Source organism: Pan troglodytes, chromosome 1 (assembly GCF_028858775.2).
Source record: "Pan troglodytes isolate AG18354 chromosome 1, NHGRI_mPanTro3-v2.0_pri, whole genome shotgun sequence".
NCBI classification, from domain to species: domain Eukaryota; kingdom Metazoa; phylum Chordata; class Mammalia; order Primates; family Hominidae; genus Pan; species Pan troglodytes.
In genome coordinates this window covers 34,501,985-34,526,144 of record NC_072398.2, presented here as the reverse complement: position 1 = coordinate 34,526,144, position 24,160 = coordinate 34,501,985, and the positions used below count along the sequence as shown (strand labels likewise).

The window sequence follows — 24,160 nt, the reverse complement described above, 5'->3', positions numbered from 1 at the left end:
GATAAATTTTAATATCGCTTTGCTTCCAAGTTTTTGTTTTGTTTTTAGAGACAGGGTCTCACTATGTTGTCCAGGTTGGACTCGAACTTGTAGGCTCAAGAAATTCTTCTGCTTCTGCCTCTTGAACGCCTGGCACTACAGACACTCTCCCATGTCTGGCTTGGTTCCAAGTTTTGTTTTTAATAATAGCGTTTCTCTAAAAGCTTTCTAGAACATTTCTGCTTTATAGATTTCTTATTTATCAATAAACTAATTGACAATAAATATAATGTGTGCATCACCAGAATTTGTATTTATATGATCCTCACAAATTTTGTCACTGAATTTGCAATAGCAGACACAATAAAGTCAGACGAACTTTCAAAAGCTTTGAGTCACTGAATTTCATGAAAATATTGAACAATTATTGGAATTAATTAAATTTTAATTTGAAGCAGCTGGTGACACATAAAACAGAAATCATGAGCTGTTTGCAGAGTTCTGTTAATTAAACCAAATATATTAGCAGCTATTGCTTCATATTTCATGCCTGTCGAAGAAAAGCTTAAAATAACAGCTAAGGTTTGAAGTAAATTCTGGGGCCTCCTTAACATATTTATGTCTTCTAATTTTCATTACTATAGGCCCCAAGGAGGCTGGTAAATGTTGGCAAATATTTTATGCAAGTTATATTTCATCGTCAACTTTATTTAGAAATGAGAAATCTGCATTTGAAATTTCATTAAACATGCCTTTTTTGCTTTGTTTTGTTTTTTGAGCTCTTTGTTGCTGAGAGAGTTCATCACAACATTTTTGAAAAGTGTTACCAAATGATAGGGTAAATAAATAGTTGTAGATTTACCCTATCTAGTATATGCCAAAACCATTTTAGCAGGATTGCTCACACTACTTTGTGTAAGCTTTATGGTAGGCATGCTTAGCCTCCACTTCCCGCATGTATTTCACATTCACCACGTTTCTAATTTCCCACATTTCACACTGACCCCACCGTCTGGCAGATTGGCAGCCTTGTGCCTTAATCATCTTGCAGGCCCCACCTGGGGCCAAGGCACAACTGACTCATACACCAGATGGGTGCCAGGGACAGCAGCAACAAATATTTCTCCCACATCCTTTGGGATGAAAAGTTAGTTGTCCTAAGTCACCGTATGCAACCACACTTTGTTTTTTCAAGCTAGCATGAGATATAATGGAGGAGTTAGTTACCTGTGCCTTAAGAAAGGTTTAAGAAAGGTGAAAGAAGTTATCACTGATAGCTCAGACTTAACCACTTGTTAAGCGTTGAACTCTGTTTACGGCACGTGTATCTCACACACTACTAGGGAAGACTATACTACAACATGGAAGTACAAAGTTGATGCAGGGCAGATGATCCCCAAATTGGGGTTCAGCCAGGATGGAATTCAAGGGCAAGCCAGCGGTAGACATTGAAGTGGCGGAGTTACAGCTCCAAGAGTCCTGCAGCTCTGTGACTGCTCCTGCAGAGCAGGGCTACTCCACAGGCAGTGTGCTGAGAGTAGTAGCTGAGGGCAGTTCTGAGGTCAAATTTATACCCACTTTAATTTACATGCAAACTAAGAGGCGATTAATGCAGAAATTCCTAGAAAAAGGGTGGTAACTTCTGGGTGTTGCCATGGCAATGGTAAACTGACATGGCACACTGGTGGGCATGTCCTATATGGAAAGGTGTTTCCACCCCATCCCTGTTTTAACTAGTCCTCAATTAGGTCAGGTGTCTGAGCCCTGCCTCCAGAGTCGAGTCCTACCTCCTATTTCAAAGTTATCCACTAAACCAGTCCTGGCTTATTTTAATGCAGCTAATAATAATAATCTTTTGTTAAAGCAACAACAGCAATAACTCTGGGACACATGTTAAACCAGAGAGGTGCCAGGAAAATAGAAGTCAACCAGGAAATATGTATATGTTATCTGTTGACCACACAGATGCCTGCTTCATTCATAAAATGGATTTCTGTAATCTACCCCAATACCTAGGTATGGCCTCAAATTAAACATTAAAAAAAAATTCTCCATGTTATTCTTAGGGGCACTAAAGCTGTATTCCTGATTTAGGGAATTCCTTCACTTTCATTCCAAGATGTGAAGACACGTGGTCATAGAGGTCAGGAGAATCATGTACCTTAGTCCATGGTTAATCTAACACCTGGGTCAAAACTATTATTGAAAATGAGATAGAGACAAATTGATCCTTAACTTAGTCACACGATGATAAAAACTTGCTCCTTGAGCAAACTTGTCTTGCAAGTCGTGAGGTTTATTTTGGCTGTAACATTGTCTTTTTGGAAACTTGGGCTCGTAAAAGCCACTTTTCTTGAGGATCAAGCTTCCAACCAAGAAACGGAAAATGTAACATACATTGATTTTCACACTTTGGAAGAAATAAGCATTAGATAAGCATTTTTCCTAAGGAGCTATCGAGATTTTAAAAATATATAAATTATTTTAGTTCCTTCGTAAAAATGACTATTGCAAGAGTTATAAGAATGTGTTTTAAATTTCTGGGAAGTAATTGATTCCAGAATGATGATGTTTTCTCTTTTCAAAGTTTTTACATTTGCTTTTCTTCCCTGAATAACTTGTGTTAATTTTTAGAAATAAAGTTGACCCTTGAACAACATGGGTTTGAATGGTGTAGGTCCATTTATATGAGGGTTTTTTTTTCAATAAACCTATTGAAAAAATTTTTGGAGATTTTTGACAGCTTGAAAAAACTTGCAGAGAAACCACATATTCTAAAAATATCAAAACATTAAGAAAAAGATATGTTACAAATGCATAACATATATGTAGCTACTAGTCTATTTTATCATTTACTACCATAAAATATGCCCAAATGTATTATAAAAAGTTAAAATGTATTAAAACTTACGCCTACGAACACAGACTGTGCATGGTACCATTCAGTCGAGAGAAATGTAAACCAACGTAAAAATGCAGTATTAAATCATAACTGCATAAAATTAACTGTAGTACATACTGTACTACTGTGATAATTTCATAACCACCTTCTGTTGCTATTGCATTGAGCTCAAGTGTTGTATCAACTTAAAATGCTGTGTGAGGCTATTCATCTCCACGGGAGCAGTTCATCTCTAGTAAATTTCATATCACAATAAAAAGTTACCTTTCGTGCTTGTTGTGTATTTTTCATCATGTTTAGTGTAATATTGTAAACTTTGAATAACACCATGGAACCCATACAAAGTGCTGCTAGTGATATTGGTAGTACTCCCAGGAAGCAGAGAAGGTCATGACATTACAAGAAAAAGCTGAATTGCTTGATATAAAAGTTGAATTGCACGGTCTGTAGATTGAGGTTGGCAGCTGCAGTTGCCCACCATTTCAGACAGATGATTCATCTTGTAAACTTATGATACTGATAAATACAGTGCAGTACTATAAGTGTATTTTCTCTTCTTTATGATTTTCCTAATAACAATTTTTTTTTTTGAGATGGAGTCTTGCTCTGTTGCCAGGCTGGAGTGCAGTAGCGCTATCTCAGCTCACTGCAATCTCTGTCTCCTGGGTTCAAGCAATTCTCCTGCCTCAGCCTCCTGAGTAGTTGGGATTACAGGCACATGCCACCACTGTCAACTAATTATTGTACTTTTAGTACAGACAGGGTTTCACCATGTTGGCCAGGATGGTCTTGATCTCCTGACCTCATGATCCACCCACCTCAGCCTCCCAAAGTGCTGGGATTACAGGTGTGAGCCACCGCGCCCGGCCAACATTTTTTTCTCTAGCTCATTTTATTACTGTATGAATACAGTATATAATACACATAACATACAAAATATGTGTTAATCAGCTGCCTATGTTATTGGTAAGGCTTCCAGTCCACAGTAGGCTATTAGTAGTTAAGTTTTTAGGGAGTCAAAAGTTTTGCACAGGGTGGGTTTGGCACCCTTAACCACTCCCTCCCCCCACCACTGTGTTGTTCAAGCATTGACTGTATCTCAATCTTGCTGACTTCAGCTGTAAAATGAGGATCTAGACTAGTGGATGTTCAGTGTTCATTCTAGTTTCCCAAACTCATCTTTTATGTCTTTTTTGAATATCTGGAATTTCATATTGTGTGTTATTGTATGATTTTGTTAATATGAAAGATTATTTAAGCTGTAGGATTATGAGCCTTTTTTCTTTTTTTTTTCTCACTTTAAACAACCAAATGTTATTCTAAAGAAAGTGTGAGCAAACACATTAGATACACTGAGGGAAAAGACAGAGGAAGACAGAGAATGCAGTGAGTCAGAGTGTGTGGGACAAAATAGGTTACTTTCAAAGACTTTTTTAGGTATAGAGAATCACCTAGTGGTAGGAATAGAAAAAGCTTTTTAAAAGTGTAAGGTCCTTTTTCTTGGGCTTCAGTTCATATCACTGAGTAGTAGTCATATGGTTTGTGATCAATTTCTTTAAAATGTACCAAGATGTTGAATATTTATCTATTTGTAATTGACTTTATTTAAATTATGGCAATATGTTGAATATTTAATGTTTTTTCCAAGCCTTTCTTCTCTAAAAGGACTCAGAATATCCTAATGTCAAGCTTTGAAAATTAATTATTGCTCCAAAGAATGTGTTAAATTCATTGTTTTATCATCAAAAGAAGTCTAGAAATGTGCAAAACCAGCATGAAAGCATGATCATTATCTACCAGAGCCCCCTCTTAAATTACCAGTGACAGGCAAATCCCATTATGATTACACTTTTAATTTCACAGGTAAGGTCACCGAGGTTCCATCTACATAATGTAAGTTTTTGCAATATTTGGAGGACCAAGATAGATTTTTCACTGGTCAAAAAGAATACATCAAGTGTATGGCACCTTCCATTTACTTTGGGTTCTTTCAGAAGCAGAGACTAAGATAGATTTGGTGGACATAGTTTATTTGGGTGATGATTCCAGGAAGCAAAATGGTAGAGGGGTGGGGTCAGGGAGAGTGAGACAGGGAAGAAGGAAAAGTATAAGGATGCAATGTCACCATTTGTAGCAGTAAGTACCTGGGGTTTGATTCTTTTGGATCTCTCGGAATTGCCCAAGTGAAAGATGGAACACTGGGGCATTTGTTCACTGGCTTCTGATCCCATTGGTTGAGAATTGCCCCTGGAAGCTGTAACTGTCTCCACATTTCCAGGCCTTGGTTGTGTGCTGGCTGAGCAGGCTCCTTTATCTTCTGAGAAAGCTCTGGAGTAGAGACACACCAAGAAACCAGTGACTTGCACTTGAGCTGGAAAGAGTCTGTGCCCACAAAGAATTGCCTAGCACATCTGTGGCTGAAATCAGAAATGGGCCAAGTAGGTGACATGAAGGTAATTGTTAGTCCACCTCTTACCCTGTTCAGATCTATTTGTCCCTATATGGTGGCCATAATATCTAAAAAAGACTTTGTACAGAGAGTTAATGGAATGAGCTGCGGTCCCTGCTATTACAACTGGTCCCAAGCTCCAAATGACATTTGTCAGTTGTCTCATCCACCACCCACTCTCGATTTCCCTATCCTTGATCAGCATTATCCGATCTATTAATAATTTATTTGCCTGATGGGGGAATCCCAGAATTTCATCCCAGAGGGTCTGGCCTTGGGTCGCCTTTCCTTTGTTGGGCTGTGACGGCTGCATTTGCTTGCTCACTGTTTTCACTAGACATAAAAGCATATGGAGGTACCCCAGTGGATGCCCTGAGTTCCATATTCTTCCATGTCCCTTTATGTAGCAGCAAGTCTAGTTTCTCATGATAATCAGGATTGACTAACCTTACCAGTATTATAACTCTTTTCTTTTCCTGCTGGTCCACCCACATAAGGAAAACAAAGAGACGAGTTACAGCATCAGGTTTTGTGGAACCCTTATGTGTCACTAGGAGTAGTGTTCCCCACTCCCCACTTTACCCAGTAGAGCCTAAGGTAGAAGGAAAGGGAAGAACATGTGGATTATTTGTAGTGATAGTGAGAAGAGCCAATTCTTTTTCCATTTCTTGGCTTCTAGACTTGTATATTTTAGCTATTGGGGACATAGCTTGATACAGTAGTTCAATGCTGATAGTTTTCCCATTCTATAGGATGAACTCCTGCTTTAGTGAAGCCACAAATAAGCCATTCCAATATGGTATCTTATTACTATATTAGTTTCCTAGGGCTGCTATAACAGAGTATCAAAAACCTGGAGGCTTAGAATAACGGAATTTATTGTCTCACAGTTCTGGAGGCCAGAAGTCTGAGATGAAGGTATTGGGAGAATTGGTTCCTTCTGAGGGATGGGAAGGGAATTCTGTCTCATGCCTCCTTCCTAGCTTCTGGCAGTTTGCCAACAATCATTGCTGTTACTTGGTTTGCGACAGTGTAATGACAGTCTTTATGACAGTCTTTATACAGCGTTCTCCCTGTGTCTCTGTCTCTGTGTCCAAATGTCTTCTTTTTTATTTTTTAAAAAGATAGAATTTCACTCTGCCACCCAGGTTGAAATGCAGTGGCGCAATCATAGCTCACTGTAGCCGCGATCTCCTGGGCTCAAGTGATCCTCCCACATCAGCCTATCAAGTAGCTAGGACTACAGGCTCATTCCACCACACCCAGCTAATTTTTAAAAAATTTTTGTAGTGATGGGGTCTCGCTATGTTGCTCAGGCTGGTCTTGAACTCCTGGCCTCAAACAATCCTCCCACCTTGGTCTCCCAAAGTGCTGGGATTATGGGTGTAAGGCATAGTTCCCAGTCAAAATGTCCTCTTTTTATAATGACTTAGTCATATTGGATTAAGGTTCACCTTACTGATCTCATCTTAACAAATTACATCTGCAACTACCCTGTTTCCAATTAAGGTCACATTCTGAAGTACCTGGGGTTAGGATTTCAGAAGCTGAAGAATTCAGAATATGAATTTATTGGGGTCACAACTTAAGCCATATCAGTATCAGACCACTTACTTTCAAGAAATAGGTAGAAGATGGTAGAACCAGTGAATCTTATGATCATGTACATATTTCTCAGTCAAATGGGTCCCTTGGTCCAAGGCAATCTTATGCAGGATCCCACGGGTGTGAATCAGGTATTCTGTCAACATTCAGAGGGCAGTGCTGGCACAGCTACTGCAGAGAGAGTAGGTATCATTTCCTTCAAGGTGGACGGGATCCAATGCAATTTACTAGCCACCAAGAAGCTGGTTGTTTTTACTTAGGATTGTTCCATACTGAGAACCTAGTGTCAGTATGCTACTGACAGGGTGGTTATTTAGCAAAAATGGTGGCTAGACCAGTTTAGAGAGGATGAGAGGCAGTCCATGCTGTTCGACGCATCTATAGCCACTAGCCCTGATAGCATAGCTGCTCTGATGATGAGACCGTTGTGCAAACACTTTGGTAATGAAGGACACTCACTGGACAATCCACCAGAAAAATTGTCTTGTCCACCTGGTTGTTTCCTGTCTTACCTATGGTGGATGCTCTCTAGTGGGTATTGACAAAAGATGCAAGACCCCCACAATCTTTTTCCGTTCCTAAAAGGTCTATCTACAATCCTCTTCTTTAAATCTCTATGTCTACAATAATTTAATGTTGTTCCTATCAGCCAAATTCTTTGCCCAGCAATATATTCTAACCTTGGACCACCTTTTCTCCATATGAAGTAGATGATCTGCTGTTCTGCTCACAGCTCTGCCCTTTGAAGTCCCCTGTTGTGGTGTTGTAGGGAGCAGCCACCTATTTTCAAGACATACCAACATATGAAGCCAACCTATCTGTGAACCACAATCAGGTGTTTTTCAGGTGGGCTACTTTTGGGGAACTCACCACAAGGCCATAGATGGGTATTGAGAGAGAAAGCCTTTGTGAAATAGAGTAGGTGACTTATGGCTTGCTATTTATGTTAAGTTATTTATGCATTTTCAACCTGCTTGGGCCTCATCCTAGGATGGTTTGCTGCCACATCCGCTAGAACCCATGACTTGGTAGATCTGACAATATTCAGGTAGTGATGGACTGTTCTGGTTATACACCTGATGTTACAAGGTCAGGTGCTCAGTGTCTGCTGGCCCAGTAGCACAACAGGAGCTGCTTTTCAAATGATAAGTCATTCTCTAGTGGAGAAAACATGACCTTGTTCCAGAATACTAGGGAGCCTGTGTAATGAATCTCTCATTGAGACATGCCAGAGGGTCGGCCTTAATTTGCCATGGGTATCTCTAGCATTGTAGATCTGCCAGATGATATGGCCAAGTGCTGGATGCTTGCTTCATTTTGCACTGTAGTTGCTTTCAGCTTTCTGCTGGGCCAATACGTGAGTTTTTCTTGTTATAGAAATCAAGCAAAACTCAAGTGTGTTAGCCATCTATCTCTTACCTAGAAACATAATAGTCTATTAGTCATAACCACAGATCCCTGGACTCTATTTCTATTCCAGCTGTGCTGTCCATTGCAGCAACTACTTTCACCTTGCCATTGACAAGGTTATTAAGCACTGGCCCTGGCCTAGGCCATTCTAGATTTCTATTCATGCCATTCTATAGCAGCATCTTCTACTGTCAACCCTGGCCTATAGAGGTCAGCCACCACTGGACAGCTTAAAGATGTTGGTGTCCCCCTTTCTAGACATTCTTTGTTGTCTTAGTGGAGGCAATATCCTTTGGTCCCTTCTAGAAATAATAATCTGGTGGTGATCTTAGGTAATAAATCCAGTCTAACTTTCCCACCTCGTGAAGATTGCTTTTTTTTTTTTTTGATGGAATTTTGCTCTTGTCGCACACGCTAGAGTGCAGTGGTGGGATTTTGGCTCATAGCAAACTCAGCCTCCCAGGTTCAAGCGATTCTTCTGCCTCAGCCTCCTAAGTAGCTGGGATTACAGGCATGTGCCATCATGCTTGGCTAATTTTGTATTTTTAGTAGAGATGGAGTTTCACCATGTTGGTCATGCTGGTCTCAAACTCCTGACCTCAGGTGATCTGCCTGCCTTGGCTTCCAAAAGTGCTGAGATTACAGGCATAAGCCACCATGCCCAGCCCCTGAAGACTGCTATTCCTACCCTTAGTACTGGTAACTATGGTTTTAGCATATCAACCCTACTTGCTAAAGGTCATCATCACGTTCAGACTTCAAGAAGCCATCCAGAATGGCACATTCAGAATTTAACATTCTTGCCAGAATGTTAAATCCCAAATCACGAGAGTGCTCCCATGTCAGTAAGCCCTAGCCTGTCCAACCTTATATTCTGTACTCCCTCTCCTCCCAGCCTCCTCAAGATCAACTTTCAAGCATGTCCTGATTCCTGCTTGTACTTATTATCCAGGTCCTGCAACTCTTTTGGTGAGGAAACTATTCCCTCCCAGAGTAGGAAGAGGTGTGGAGACAACTGGGGGAGGTGGAAGTGGGCGCAGGAGAGAAGTGACTAGGAAAGTGATCATGCAAGGATAAGCCTTAGGTGGACCCACTGACGTATTCTCACCTCAGATCTCACAATTCTACCCCATCCATATCAAGGCCCTAACATTAGCAAGGAAAACTCTGCCATGAGACCACCCAGAAGGCTGTTGAGTAATAAAGGCAAGAATTGACAGTAGTCAGGACAAGGTACTGGGCAGTGAGAATGGAGAACATGGGAGAGACGGGGAATATTTGTGTATTTGTGGGAGATATAATTGATAGGATATACGAAAGGAGTAGGGGGCTGATTCTAAAGTTTCAAACTTAGTTAGCTAAGTGAATGGGGATATTATTTACGGAGATGGGGAAGTAGTAAAAAGAGCAGGTGTGGAGGAATTCCTTTTTTTGGAAGACAGTCTTACTCTGTCGCCCAGGCTGGAGTGCAGTGGTGTGATCCCAGCTTACTGCAGCCTTGACCTCCTAGGCTCAAGTAATCCTCCCACCTGGTGGCTGTCCAGTGAATTTTTAATTTGGCCATTGTATGTTTTATCTTTAACAATTTTGCTTCTCTTTTATATTTTTTCACCTCTCTTCTCAAAATGTCACGTTTTCTGTTAAATTTTCAGCATGTTGAATAGTATTTATAAAAGCTGTTTTAAGATCTGTGTCTGCTAAATTTATCATTACTCTCATTTCACTGGACAGGATTAATAGCAGATTAGACATTACAGAAGAGAGAATCAGTAAACTTGAAGATGAAGCAATAGGTTCTATCCAAAATGAAATACAGACAGAAAAAAGGCTGGGAAAATGGCCTCTAAAACCACATTAAATCATCTTAAGGCCAGGCGTGGTGGCTCATGCCTGTAATCTCAGCACTTTGGAAGGCCGAGGCTGGTGGATCACCTGAGGTCAGGAGTTCGAGACCAGCCTAGCCAACACAGTGAAGCCCCATCTCTACTAAAAACACAAAAATAGCTGGGTGTGGTGGTGCATGCCTGTAATCCCAGCTACTCGGGAGGCTGAGGCAGGAGAATTGCTTGAACCCTGGAGGCGAAGGTTGCAGTGAGTCAAGATTGTGCCATTGTACTCCAGCCTGGGTGACAGAGCAAGACTCTGTCTTAAAAAAAAAAATCTTGTAAAAAAAACATGTAATTGAGTACCAGAAGCAGAAGAGAGTGTAGGAGACAACAAATACGTGAACAAATAATGTTAAAAATTTTTACAAATTTGACAAAAACTAAAAATGTATAGCTTCAAGGAGCTCAACTAACTTCAAGCAGAATAAATACAAATAAAATCATATCAAGTCATAACACTAGAAAACCAAAAGGATAACGAGAAAATCTTATTGTAGCCAGAGTAAAAGGATATGTGGGGAAGAATAAAAATAAGGAAAATATGGACCTCTTATCAGGAACTACACAAACCAGAAGACAATGGATGACTCCTGGAAAGCACTTTAAGAAGAGAACAGGCTGGACACAGTGGCTCACATCTGTAATCCCAGCACTTTGGGAGACCGAGGTGGATGGATCACTTGAGGTCAGGAATTCAAGACCTGCCTGGCCATCATGGTGAAACCCTGTCTCTACTAAAACTACAAAAATTAGCTGGGCATAGTGGCGCATGCCTGTAATCCCAGCTACTCGAGGTGGAGGCAGGAGAATCGCTTGAACCCGGGAGGCGGAGGTTGCATTGAGCCGAGATTGCATCACTGCACTTCATCCTTGGTGACAGAGCGAGAGTCAAAAAAAAAGAAAGAAAAAATCAGAACAAAACAAACCACCCAACAACACAGAATTCCCAGCAAAAATATCTTTCAAAAATAAGGATAAATCAAAAATGTTCAGACACGTAAAAGCTGAGGAAATTTACTGCCACAAAAAAAAGAATTTCTTCAGGCAAAAGGAAAATGATAATAGATAGAAACTTGGAATGAAGTTCATCAGAAATTATAAATAGTTGGGTTATATAACAGTAATTTCCTGTAGTTTTAAAGGTTTCTTTATAAGATAATTAATGGTTTAAATAAAAGATAATAATATGATAAGATTTACAATATATGAAGTAAAATGTATAACAACAATAGTATAAAAGCTGAGAAGGGGAAAATAAAACATATGGTAACATTACATATAAAGTGGTATAATGTTATTTGAAGGTAGACTCTGATAAGTTAAGGATATATACGATCAACCTCAGAGCTACCACTGCGAATAAAAACAAAACCAAAAAGCTATAGCTATAAGCCAATATTGTAGAGAAAAATAAATCATAAAAATTCTCATTACTGTATTCCATAAGAAACCTAGAAAAAAACCTTGAGACCAGCCTGGTCAAAAGGGTGAAACCCTGCCTCTACTAAAAATACAAAAATTAGCTGGGCATGGTGGCACATGCCTGTAATCCCAGCTACTTGGGAGGCTGAGGCAGGAGAATCGCTTGAATCTGGGAGGCGGAGGTTGCAGTGAGTCAAGATTATACCATTGCACTCCAGCCTGGGTGACAGAGCAAAACTCTATCTCAAAAAACAAAAAAAAAAAAAAAAAAAAGAAAAAGAAACCTAGAAAAAACCCCAAATAATAGGTAGGAAAACAAAAACAAATAGCAAGATTTAAAAGAACCATATCAAACATTGCTTTAAATATAAATATTCTAAACAGCTCAACTAATATAGCAGAGATCGCAAAACTAAATAAAAAAGAACTCAACTATGCTGCCTACAAAAACCATACTTCAAATATAGACACAAATGGGTGGCCTCTTCATCTTTGATAAAGCACTGACATCTCCATCCTAGTAAGCAGACCTTGAGTTCTAAAAACAAATAAATAAATAAGTATATAAATAAAAGTAAAGGGATGAAATAAGATATATAAACAATAAACAAAAGAAAGCTGGAGTAGCTATGTCAGTATTAGAGAAAGTAAATTTCACAACAAGGAATATATCTAGAGATCAAAAGGATATTGCATAATAATAAAAGTATAATTCAGTAAGAATAACAATTTGTGTACACTTCTAATAACAGCTCCAAGTTATATGAACCAAAATCTGAATTGGCAGGAATAAATAGATAAACTCACAATTATAGTTGGAAATTTCAATACTCCTCTTTCAGTAATTGATAGAGCAAGTAGATGGAAAATCTTAATGATAGAGAATACAAGATTGACATAATTGATATTTATAGAACACTTCATACACAAAATGTAAAATACACATTTTCCTAAGGGCATCGGGAATACCCAGCAAGCTTGACAACATACTGAGACTTGGTTAAGTCTCATTAAATTTAAAATGACTGGGACCATGCAGAGTATGTTCTCTAATCGCAACAGAATTAAATTAAGATTTACAATAGAAAAATGTCTAGAAAATTTACAAATATTTGGTAATTAAGCATTATACTTTTAAATAATCCACAGGTCAAATAAGAAATCATAAGAGAAGTTAGAAAATATTTAAAAAGGAATACAAATGAAAATACGGGGGAGTTGTGGCTGATGCCTGTAATCCCAGCACTTTTGGGAGGTTGAGGCATGATGCTAGCTTGAGGCCTAGAGTTTGAGACCTGCCTGAGCAACACAGTGAGATCCCATCTCAACAAAAAGCAAAAAGCTTAGCTGAGCATGGTGGCATGTGCCTGTAGTCCTAGCTACTCAGGAGGCTGAGATGGAAGGATTGCTTGTGCCAGGAGTTTGAGGCTGTCATGAGCTATGATCACATCACTACACAGCGAGACCCTGTTTCTAAGGGGGGAAAAGGGGAAAAGACAACAAACAAATTTTGGGGGTCAGGTAAAGCTAAAATATTTATATTAAAAAAAAAGAAAGGTCTAAAATCAATTATTTAAGCTTCCAGTTTAAGTAGCTAGTAAAAAAAGAAAAACTTAAAGTATGAAGATGAGCACAGAAATCAATAAAATAGAAAATGGACAATCATATACATAAATCAATAAAATTAAAAGTTGGTTCTTTGAAAAGATCAATAAAGTTGGTAAAATTTTAGCTGAATGATGAGAGGGAAGTGGGTAGAGAGAACACAAATTACCAGCGTCAGGGATGAAAGAGAGAACATTACATATTACAAGTCCATTAAAAGGATGATAGAATAATCTAAAAAACAATGTACCAATAATTTTGACAACATAGATAAAATAGAAAAAATCTTTGAAGGACAGAACCTACTAAAACTGTGTAAAATAAAATAGAACATTCAAAAAACGCTTTTTCAATGACAAAATTTAATTTATCTCCCTTTCTTTTTGAGACAGGATCTTTCTCTTACCCCAGCTGGAGTGCTGTGGCATGACCATAGCTCACTGCAGCCTTCACCTCCTGGGCCCAAGTGATCATCCTGCCTCAGCCTCCTAAGTAGCTGCATTTGCCACCATGCCCATCTAAGTGTTTTTGATTTTGTAGAGACAGGGTCTTCCTATGTTGCGCAGGCTGGTCTTAAACTCCTGGTCCTAAGCTATCCTCATGCCTCGGCCTCCTAAAGTGTTGGCATTATAGGCATGAGCCTCTGCTCCTAGCAAAAAGTTTAATTTCCAATTAAGACCCCCCACAGAGAAAATTCTAGGCTCAAGCACTAAAGAATAAATGATACCAATTCTACACAAACTCTTTCAGAAAAGGCATGAGGAGGAAACACTTCTCAACTAATTTTATGAGGTCAGATCATACCCGAGGCTGGGTGTGGTGGCTCACGCCTATGATCCCAGTAATTTGGGAGGTCAAGGCGAGCAGATCATTTGAGGTCAGGAGTTCAAGGCCAGCCTGGCAACATGGTGAAACCCTGTCTCTACTAAAAATACAAAAATTAGCCAGGTGCACACCTGTAATCCTGGCTACTTGGGAGGCTGAGGCAGGAGAATTGCTTGATCCTGGGAGGCAGAGGTTGCAGTGAGCCAAGATGGTGCCACTGCACTCCAGCCTGGGTGACAGAGCTAGACTCCGTCTCAAAAAACAAACAAACAAACTATATATATATATATATATATATATATATATATATATATATACCTGATACTTAAACCAGAGCAGTTTGTAATCATGCTTAATGACATAATTAGAAGGAAAAATATGAACCAATATCTTACCTGTACATAGCTGCAAAAATCATCAGCAAATATTACCAAATCAAATCCATCAATATATAAGAAGGATAATATACTATGACCAAGTCAGACATATAACAGAAATACAAGGTTATTTTAACGTTTGAAAATCAAACAATGACATCTTCATATTAATCAAATAAAAAAGAACTACTCTATGATTATCTAAATAGATGCAGAAAAGTCATTTGATAAAATCCATCATCTAATCATGATAAGAATTCAACAAACTGGAAGAGAAGGAAACTTCCTCAGTCTGATAAAGGGCATCTACAAAAACCTACAGCTATTAGTGCTGAAAGACCAAATGCTTTTCGTTAATATCTGGAGGACAAAAAAGATGGGGACTCTCATGACATTTATTCAACATTGTGCTTGAGGTCCTACCCTGTGAAAATAGGGAAGAAAAGGCTGGGTGCAGTGGCTCACGCCTGTAATCCCAGCACTTTGGGAGGCCAAGGCGGGCGGATCAGGAGGTCAGGAGACAGAGACCATCCCGGCTAACACGGTGAAACCCCGTCTCTACTAAAAATAAAAAAAAAAAAAAAAAAAAAAAAAAAGTAGCCAGGCACGGTGGTGGGCACCTGTAGTCCCAGCTACTCGGGAGGCTGAGGCAGGAGAATGGTGTGAACTCGGGAGGCGGAGCTTGCAGTGAGCCAAGATAGCGCCACTGCAGTCCAGCCTGGGCGAAAGAGCGAGACTCCGTCAAAAAAGAAAAAAAAAAAAAAAAGAAAATAGGGAAGAAAAATAAAGAGGAAACACACAGGTTGGAAAGAAAGAAGTAAAACTGTGTTGATTCACAGATAACACACGTAGAAAATACCAATCAATCTACAAAAGAGCTACTAGAACTATAAAGAGATGTTACAGGTTCAACTGTGCTCCCTCCATTCCCCCAATGTATATGTTGAACTCCTAGTCCCCAGTATTTCAGAATGTGACTTTATTTGGAGAGAGGGTCTTTACAGAGTCAAAATGAGGTCATTAGGTTGGGCCCTAATCCACTATTTCTGGAGTCCTTATAAAAAGGGGACATTATGAAATAGACATGCATACAGGGAGAATGCCATGTGAACGTGAGGATGGCCATCTGCAAGCTAGGGAGAGAGGCTTAGAGCAGATCTTTCCCTCATAGCCCTGACAGGGAACCAATCCTCCCAAAACCTAGACTTTTTTTCCCCCCAGAGATGAAGTCTCACTCTGTTGGCCAGGCTGGAGTGCAGTGGCATGATCTCAGCTCACTGCAACCTCCGCCTCCTGGGTTCAAGTAATTCTCATGCCTCAGCCTCCTTAGTAGCTGGGATTACAGGTGCCTGCCACCACACCTGGATAATTTTTGTATTTTTAGTTTAGACGGGGTTTCACCATGTTGGCCAGGCTGGTCTCGAGCTCCTGATCTCAGGTGATCCGCCTGCCTCGGCCTCCCAGAGTGCTGGGATTACAGGAGTGAGCCACTGTGCCCAGCTTCAGAAACTAGATTCTGCACTTTTAGCCTCCAGAACTGTGAGACAAGACATTTCTTTTGTTTATACAACAACCCTATCCATTAATACAAGAGAGTTTAGCAAGCTTAAAAGATACAAGCTCATTTTACAAAAATAAATTGATTTCTATTTACAAGCCACAAAATGATGAAAAGTGAAATTAAAAAACCCACTTACAATGGCAAGCAAATACATGAAATACTTAGGGATAAATATAACAAAATGTATATGTACACTGAAAATTACAAAACACTGCTAAGAGAGGTGTTATTCAGAAGACTTAAATAATGGAAGAGATGTATGCTGTCTGTGTCAGAAGGCACAATATTCTTAAGTTCTCCAAACTGATCCATAGATTCAAAGTAATCCCTGTCAAAATCCCAGGAGGCTTTTGGGAAAATTAATATTCTCATTTTATTTTGAATTTTTATGAAAAGTAAGGGCTCTAGAATAGACAATACAATTTTGAAAAGGATCATCATTGGAAGACTTACATTACCCAATTTCTTGACTTATCATTAAGCTACAGTGATGAATACAGTGTGATACAGATGTAAAGATATGACATATAGATCAGTGGAACAGAATACAAAGGCAAAAGTAGATCTATATTTATATAGTCAATTAATTTTCAACAAAGATGCTAAGGTAATTCAGTGGGGAAAGGATAATTTTTGTAACAAATGGTGTCAGAACAAGTAGATCTCTGTATGGGAAAATATATAAACTTTAACTTTTATTTCACACCATACAGAAAAATTTACCCAAATAGATTATAGACTTAAATGTAAAAGTTCAAATTATAAAACATCCAGGAGAAAATATGAGAGAAAGTCTTTCTAAACTAGGTAAAAGTGAAGATTTATTTCTTAGATAAGACACACAAAAAGCATGACACGAGAGAAAAGTGAATCATTAGAGTCCATCAAAGTTTAGTTTGCGTTTTATGAAAGACATCACTGAGAAATTGAAAAGACAAGCAATAGACTGCGAGAAAATTTTTGTAAAACATATAGGTGATATAGGCCTTGTATCCAGATATATGAGAAATCATAGAAGATAACAACTCAGTAAAAATATAGGAAAAGATTTTAAGACACTTTACAAAAGAAAATCTATAACCAGCCAATAAGCACATCAGAAGATGTTCAACATCATTGGTCATCAGAGAGATAAAACTAAGTTCACTGTGAGATAACAGTCACATCAATTAGATTGGCATAAATTGAAAAGACAGACACACCATGTGTTGGTGGGAATGTGGATCAGCTAGAACACTCATACATCATGGGAATGTAAGATATTGAAAAGGATTTTGGACATTTCTTAAAAAGTTAAATATCCACTTACTATTTGTTGTTTTGTTTTGTTTTTGAGATGGAGTTTCACTCTTTTTTGCACAGGCTGGGGTGCAGTGGCGCCATCTTGGCTCACTGCAACCTCCGCCTACCAGGTTCAAGCAATTCTCCTGCCTCAGACTACGGAGTAGCTGGGATTACAGGTGCGCCCTACCACGCTGGGCTAATTTTTGTATTTTTAGTAGAGACAGGGTTTCACCATGTTGGCCAGGCTGGTCTTGAACTCCTGACCTCAAGTGATCTGCCTGCCTCGGCCTCCCAAAGTGTTGGGATTCCATGTGTGAGCCACCACACCCGGCCCCCACTTACTTATTTGACTCAGCAATTTCACTTTATGTGCTTCCCAGGATAAATGAAACCCATGTCAATGCAAAGACTTGTACATAAAAGTCCATAGAAGCTTTATTCATAAAAGCTTCAAGCTGGAAACAACATAAATACAAATCAACAAGTGAACGGATAAACCAATTGTATATCCATGCAAAGAAATACTACTAAGAAATTAAAAAAACACACTTATGTGCAACAACAAGGATATGTCTCTAAAACATTATGCTGAGTAAAAGAAACAAACATAAGGCCGGGCGCAGTGGCTCATGCCTGTAATCCCAGCACTTTGGGCGGCCGAGGCGGGCGGATCACGAGGTCAGGATTTCGAGACCATTCTGGCTAACACGGTGAAACCCTGTCTCTACTAAAAATACAAAAAAATTAGCCAGGCGTGGTGGTGGGCGCCTGTAGTCCCAGCTACTAGGGAGGTCGAGGCAGGAGAATGGCATGAACCTGGGAGGCGGAGCTTGCAAGGAGCCTAGATCGCACCACTGCACTCCAGCCTGGGCGACAGAGTGGGACTCCGTCTCAAAAAAAAAAAAAAAAGAAACAGACATAAAAGAGTACACACTGTAATTCCACTTCTATGAAACTCTAGGAAAATATGAATTTAATGTGTAAGTGACAGAAAACAGATCAATGGTTGCTTGTGTCTGGGAGTTTTTGGGGTGCATAACTGGGAAGGGGTATAAAGATACTTGTAATATCAAGAAATGTTTATATTCTTACTTTGGTGGTATTAATAGAGGTGAATATATTTGTCAAAATGTATTGCACTGTACACTTAAAATGAGTGTATTTTATCTTATGTAACGTCTATCTTTTTAAAGTTTTTTTTTTGTTTGTTTTTGTTTTTGAGACCTAGTCTCACTCTGTCGCCCAAGCTGGAGTGCAGTGGTGCGATCTTGGTTCACTGCAACCTCCGCCTCCCAGGTTCAAGCGATTCTCCTATCTCGCCCTCCCGGGTAGCTGGGACTACAGGCGTGTGCCACCACACCAGGCTGATTTTTTTTATTTTTAGTAGAGACGGGGTTTCACCATGTTAGCCAGGATGGTCTCGATCTGACCTCGTGATCTGCCCGCCTCGGCCTCCCAAAGTGCTGGGATTACAGGAGTGAGCCACCGCGCCCGGCCCTAAAGTTTTTATTTTTATTTATTTATTTATTTATTTATTTTTTTAAAGATAACAGATTTTCGGCCAGGTGCGGTGGCTCACATCTGTAATCTCAGCACTTTGAGAGGCCGAGGCTGGCAGATCACGAAGTCAAGAGATCGAGACCATCCTGGCCAACATGGTGAAACCCTGTCTCTACTAAAAATACAAAAATTAGCTGGGCGTGATGGCGTGCGCCTGACGTCCCAGCTACTCAGGAGGCTGAGGCAGGAGAATCGCTTGAACCCGGGAGGCGGAGGTTGCAGTGAGCCGAGATTTGCCACTGCACTCCAGCCTGGCAACACAGCAAAACTCTGTCTCAAAAAAAAAAAAAAAAAGCATACAGATTTTCAGGCCGGGCACAGTGGCTCACACCTGTAATCCCAGCACTTTGGGGGCTGAGGCGGGTGGATCACTTGAGGTGAGGAGTTCGAGACCAGCCTGGCCAACATGGTGAAACCTCGTTTCTACTAAAAATACAAAAATTAGCTGGGCGTGGTGGTGCGTGCCTGTAATCTCAGCTACTCGGGTGGCTGAGGCAGGAGAATCGCTTGAACCCGGGAGACAGAGGTTGCAGTGAGCCGAGATTGTGCTACTGCACTCCAGCCTGGGTGACGGAGCCAGACTCCATCTCAAGGAAAGAAAAGAAAATTTCAGAATAGATAAAAAAATAAAATCGTGTAATTATAAAATATTTACAGTTCTAATAAGATGAAAAATAATATGAAATGAAAAGTAAACTGCTGCTTAAAATAATAGATTATATTGTCTTCATGATGCAGCTATAGAGATGGCTCTCATTTATTGAAAGTACTCGTGGGGTTCTTTTGGAGAAAAATAATTGATGAAAAGTAGTATCGCAACTTATTTAATCAAATCTGAAAAGGAAATGGAATATGAGGAGAGATATGATGATTCCTTCAGGGGATCATGAGATTGAGAAAATATTTCTTTTTAAAGGGAAATATTTGAGCAGTTTACTAGGAAGACTTAGGAAGGTAGAAGCAGTTAAAGATTCTTGTTTACAAGTGCATAACTGGGAGAGTGAAGTTCCTGAGAAGCAAGTTGCCTCAAAACACAGTATGATTGTTCAGTTTTAGGAGTAGTCAGAAAGACATTTCCCATGGTTGTAACAGGAAGAAAGGAGGTAAGAATGGGTATAGATTTTCACACATTTGTAGATTTGGGCCTCAGAAAGTTGAAGGTGTTCCTGTCAGAAATCTTATGTTTTCTGTGAACTAGAAAATAAAGTCATCTTCTGAGAGTAAGAATGGAGACGGTTGTTGCAGGAGATTAGAGAAATCCTGAAACTGGGAGAAAGGGCTGTGGAGCAGCATTGAGGCCCAGTTAGACGTCCTACATTTAAAGTATTTGCACAGTGCTGGGATTTTTTTCCAGCCCCATTCTGCAGCAATAGTGCACCAAGGGATGATATGGACATTTGCACACATACAAGTTTGGGAGATAGAACAAGAGGCAAGGGAGTTGAGGACACTGGCAAAAGAGTGATTTCAGTGATGAACCTGCAGTCTAATCTGTAGAAAAGATGGGAAGACTCAAAGACACTGGTCCACAAGCAGAATATCGAGGTAGTGGATGAACAATCCAGAGAGAGTAGGCTGGCTAACTGAGGGAAGGGACTTAAAAAGAGAAGAGCAGAGAGCGAAAAATGGACGCTTAGAGAACATCTGTCTTTGGTTGGACGGGATCCTCCCCCTATAAAACAAACAAACCAACCGGGGGAAAAATAAAAGGAGGGGAAGGGAAGCATAAAATTAAAGTCAGAGAAATATCACAGGAGTTACTAGAATGGTATCCATCCTATTTCCCTTGTTCAAGAAATGAATGTATTTCTTTATTGTTCATTGTAGAAAAACGAAGCACAAGGCTTGACTATACAGTGGCCACTCAATAGATATCTGCTGAAGAACGAATGAATGAATAGTAAATGCAAATTTCTTATTCAAACCTTAAAAAAATCCTCTATTATGGGTCTTTCTAGCTGTTTATTTTTCCTTAAGCAGCCTATACATAGTTGAATAATTACTCTGGGAAGCAATGGAATTGTAATTCGTGTTGAAGCCAGACACAATTTGGTTCAAATTCTGAAACTACCAGACACTAGACTGATCATGGCAATGTCTGACAAAAGTTTTCCTCCCCTACCTGCTCTCTCCCCTCCCTTTGGGGATTCGAAGGTAGAAGATAGTAAGAACAAGGCCTTTCCCCAAATAGCAGTTTTATCTCCCAAGATGATCTGGATTTTAAATTACTACGTGCAAAGTTACTAGGGATGCAAAAATGAATTAAAACAGATTTTACTGTAAAGGAATTTTTGAGTCTGATGGGGGAGTCAGACGTAGACATAAATACAAGACAAGACACAGCGAAAATCCTAAACATGAAGTTTGCAAGTTCTAGGAAAGGTCTAGGAAATAATTATCTCTAAGGAGTGAGTGGGATTAGTGAGGTTTTATTAAAAAAGTGACACTTGAATTGGGTACTGCAGGAACAGTCTAATGAAAGGTAAAGTCAGGGGGCTGGAAAGTTTGGTACCTATTGAGGCAGACAACAGCATTAGAGATCTATTACTTTAACAATTAATTGTTTTGCTTCTGCCTTTAGAAGCTTATTTATAGTTTAACAGGGAAATGAAACGAGTATATAACATACATAGAAAACTAGTGGGCTTCACGAAAAGCATTACACCCCGTTTTGAGGATTCTTCTGAATTTTAAATTCTGATGCAGTGTCCTCCCCCCACGCCTTAATCCTGGAAAATAAGTGTTCAGAATCACGTCTTAGAAATATGATCCATAAAGGACAGCATTTAAGAGCGACATCCTGCATTGCGTAGATTCAATTTCAAATTACTGTACTTAGCTTCTATGAGCCTGTTAACTTTTTAATAAAATGAGGATAATACTTTCCTCAAAGAATTGTTAAGAACGACACCGGATAAAGAATGCATGACAAACACAGCACCTAGTATCTATGTCCTAAACTTACGTTTAATTAAGTAGATTGGTACGTGCAGTTTAAAAGAGGTTTCACCAGGCAGCACAGTTCCCCTGGCTGTAGGCGATAGACCACGCCTTCCTAATCAGCGGGCGCATTCCCTGACTTTTGCGGAAATAGCGGTCCAAAACCGCGTCTAGCATTAGCAAAAGCACGTGGTCTCCGTCTCCCCGCAACAACAAAAAAGAACAGTAACTCTGGCACAGGCACCTCCAGTAGAGGGCTTGTTTTTAAAATCCATCCGAAAGGGCCAATCAGAGGCGGCAGTCTGAGTGCGCAGGCGCAGATTGGTCCGCCGCTACTTAGAGTGACCAATAGGCGTGGAGGTAAGTTTGGTTGAGACCAGAAGCGGGCGAATTGGGCACCGGTGGCCGCTGCGGGCAGTTTGAATTAGACTCTGGGCTCCAGCCCGCGGAAGCCGCGCCAGAACTGTACTCTCCGAGAGGTTGTTTTCCCGTCCCCGAGAGCAAGGTGAGCGTCCTGACTGGGTCCGGATCCTGGTCCTGGCGGCGGGCGGTAGGCGGCGGGCGGCGTGGGGGTGCCGCTGGCTTTTTGCCGGCGGGTACTGGGCGGGGAGGCCTCTGGGATCACTCTCCCGGCCCTGTAGGTGCCGGGGACCGCCCCCTCCCACCCGACGGAACTGGAGAATCCGCCCCGGGATGTGTTTCGTAGGGGTGTCGGCGCCCCTCTGCTCGGGTTCAAACTGGTCTCGGATTAGTGTCCCAGACCCTACTCGGTCACGGACTCACACTTTAGGGGATCATTTTCTTCCTCCGTAAAAGATTTGGAGATGACTAGGTATTTCCAAGCCGCCTTCCCAGTCCCGTAACCAACCTTATTGAAATTCGGGCCCTGGTCCTTTGTTTTATTGAGTAGATGTAAGCTTGAGTTTTGATCTGGTTGGCGACGTGGGGTGCCTATGGTTAGTTACGCGAGCATTTCTCTTTCCCCTCTCTTCTTCCTCCCGTCCACTTTTTTTTTTTTTTTTTTCAATGGAGTTAGGCCTCCCTATATTGCCTAGGCTGTTCTGGAACCCCTGGGCTCAAGGGATCCTCCCGCCTTGGCCTCTGTAAGTGCCAGGATTACAAGCATGAGCCACTACGCCCGGTCCTCCCTTCCACATTTATTTGAACGCGCCTGTGTGCCCGGCTCGGCTGTGTAATGAGGACCCAGAAATAAAAGGCATGGTCGTGTCCTTGAGCCTGATCTAGAGGAGAAGGCAGGGTTATCATTCTCAGACCCAGCCTTGGTACAGTGCACGGGGACTCTGGCTTTTTGGAGGAGGTGGGGAATTCTGACAACGGGAAAGCAGTGGTGAAGGTGGGGCAGGAGGAGGTCACACAAGAGCTTCCGTGGGGACTAAGGGACTGGGTAGTTCGGGCATGAAGAGTGCCCTCCACGTATTTAAGAGATAAAGATACAGCATTTTCTGGAAAGGACAATAGTCCTGCAAGTCCTCCATGCAGGAACCTTCATCCAGGGCTTTTCTTCACTCCCCACCTCGATTCCCTGTTCCTCAAAAGTAAACTTCTGAGGTTTATTTTTTTGTTCTTTTGCCCCAATGGCCCAATACAGGTGGCTGATAGCTGATCCCTTAATGGGCCAAAATCTGCTCTAATCACAGTTAGCTTGGTCTACATCTATATTGTTCTCTATCTTAGACTTTGGAATGGAAAAGCACTCAGCTTGCCAGTCTTCTTTATGTTTATTCCCCTCATTTTCTAATCATCTTTCTAAATTGCTCCTTTTTATATTCTGTTGGCTATAGCATCTTGATGTAATGATTTCAGTGGCTGGCTGAATTGTTTAGGGCAATTACAGTTGTGTGTCTCTGGGTACAGTTCTCTGACTCCTGACAAACTAGATTGGAATGGAGGATATTGAGACAGGGTCAGTTGTCCTTTGTTGGTTGAGAGGCATGTGACTCCTTTCAGTAGTTTTGGGATAAATGGGAGTGGAATACAAGATGCTGTGTTCCAAGAACTGAGAGCTAGAAAAAAAACCAAAACAAAACTGGTAGCAAAACACAGCTTTCCAAGGCTTTGATATCCAACTTATATGTTGTCTAAGACCTTTGCTTCTCCCTCTTAATTTTTTTTATTGTTCTTAGTACTTTCATGAACTGCTTATTGTTTTGATAAAAAGGTTCATTGATAAAATCGATTGAAAAAAACCATTAAAATGGCCGTTAACTTTATTTAGTAAAAAAACAAATTCTCAAACTCTTGCCTAAGTAACTGGAAAATGAATGATTTTTCTTTTTGTTTATGTTCTGAAGGCTAAAATAAAGGACAGTTGCCATATTTTCTTCCAGCTGATTT

General features: G+C 40.4%; 1 protein-coding gene and 1 long non-coding RNA gene across 3 annotated transcripts in view; one reads left to right on the top strand and one right to left on the bottom strand.

Annotated features, from left to right (window-relative positions):
• Window positions 1-4,892: 4,892 nt before the first annotated feature.
• On the bottom strand, window positions 4,893-22,451 carry LOC107970166 (uncharacterized). The gene is made up of 2 exons (XR_008537270.2): window positions 21,831-22,451; window positions 4,893-5,209 (listed from the first exon to the last, which is right to left on the bottom strand). It is a non-coding gene; the product is annotated as an uncharacterized LOC107970166 (long non-coding RNA).
• Window positions 22,122-24,160, top strand: part of CENPF (centromere protein F) — a 61,128-nt gene continuing 59,089 nt past the window's right edge. For both annotated transcript variants that reach the window (XM_054658796.2, XM_001171564.6), the window contains exon 1: window positions 22,122-22,310. The gene's annotated coding sequence lies outside the window, so the exon portion shown is untranslated. The remainder of the gene's footprint in view (window positions 22,311-24,160) is intronic.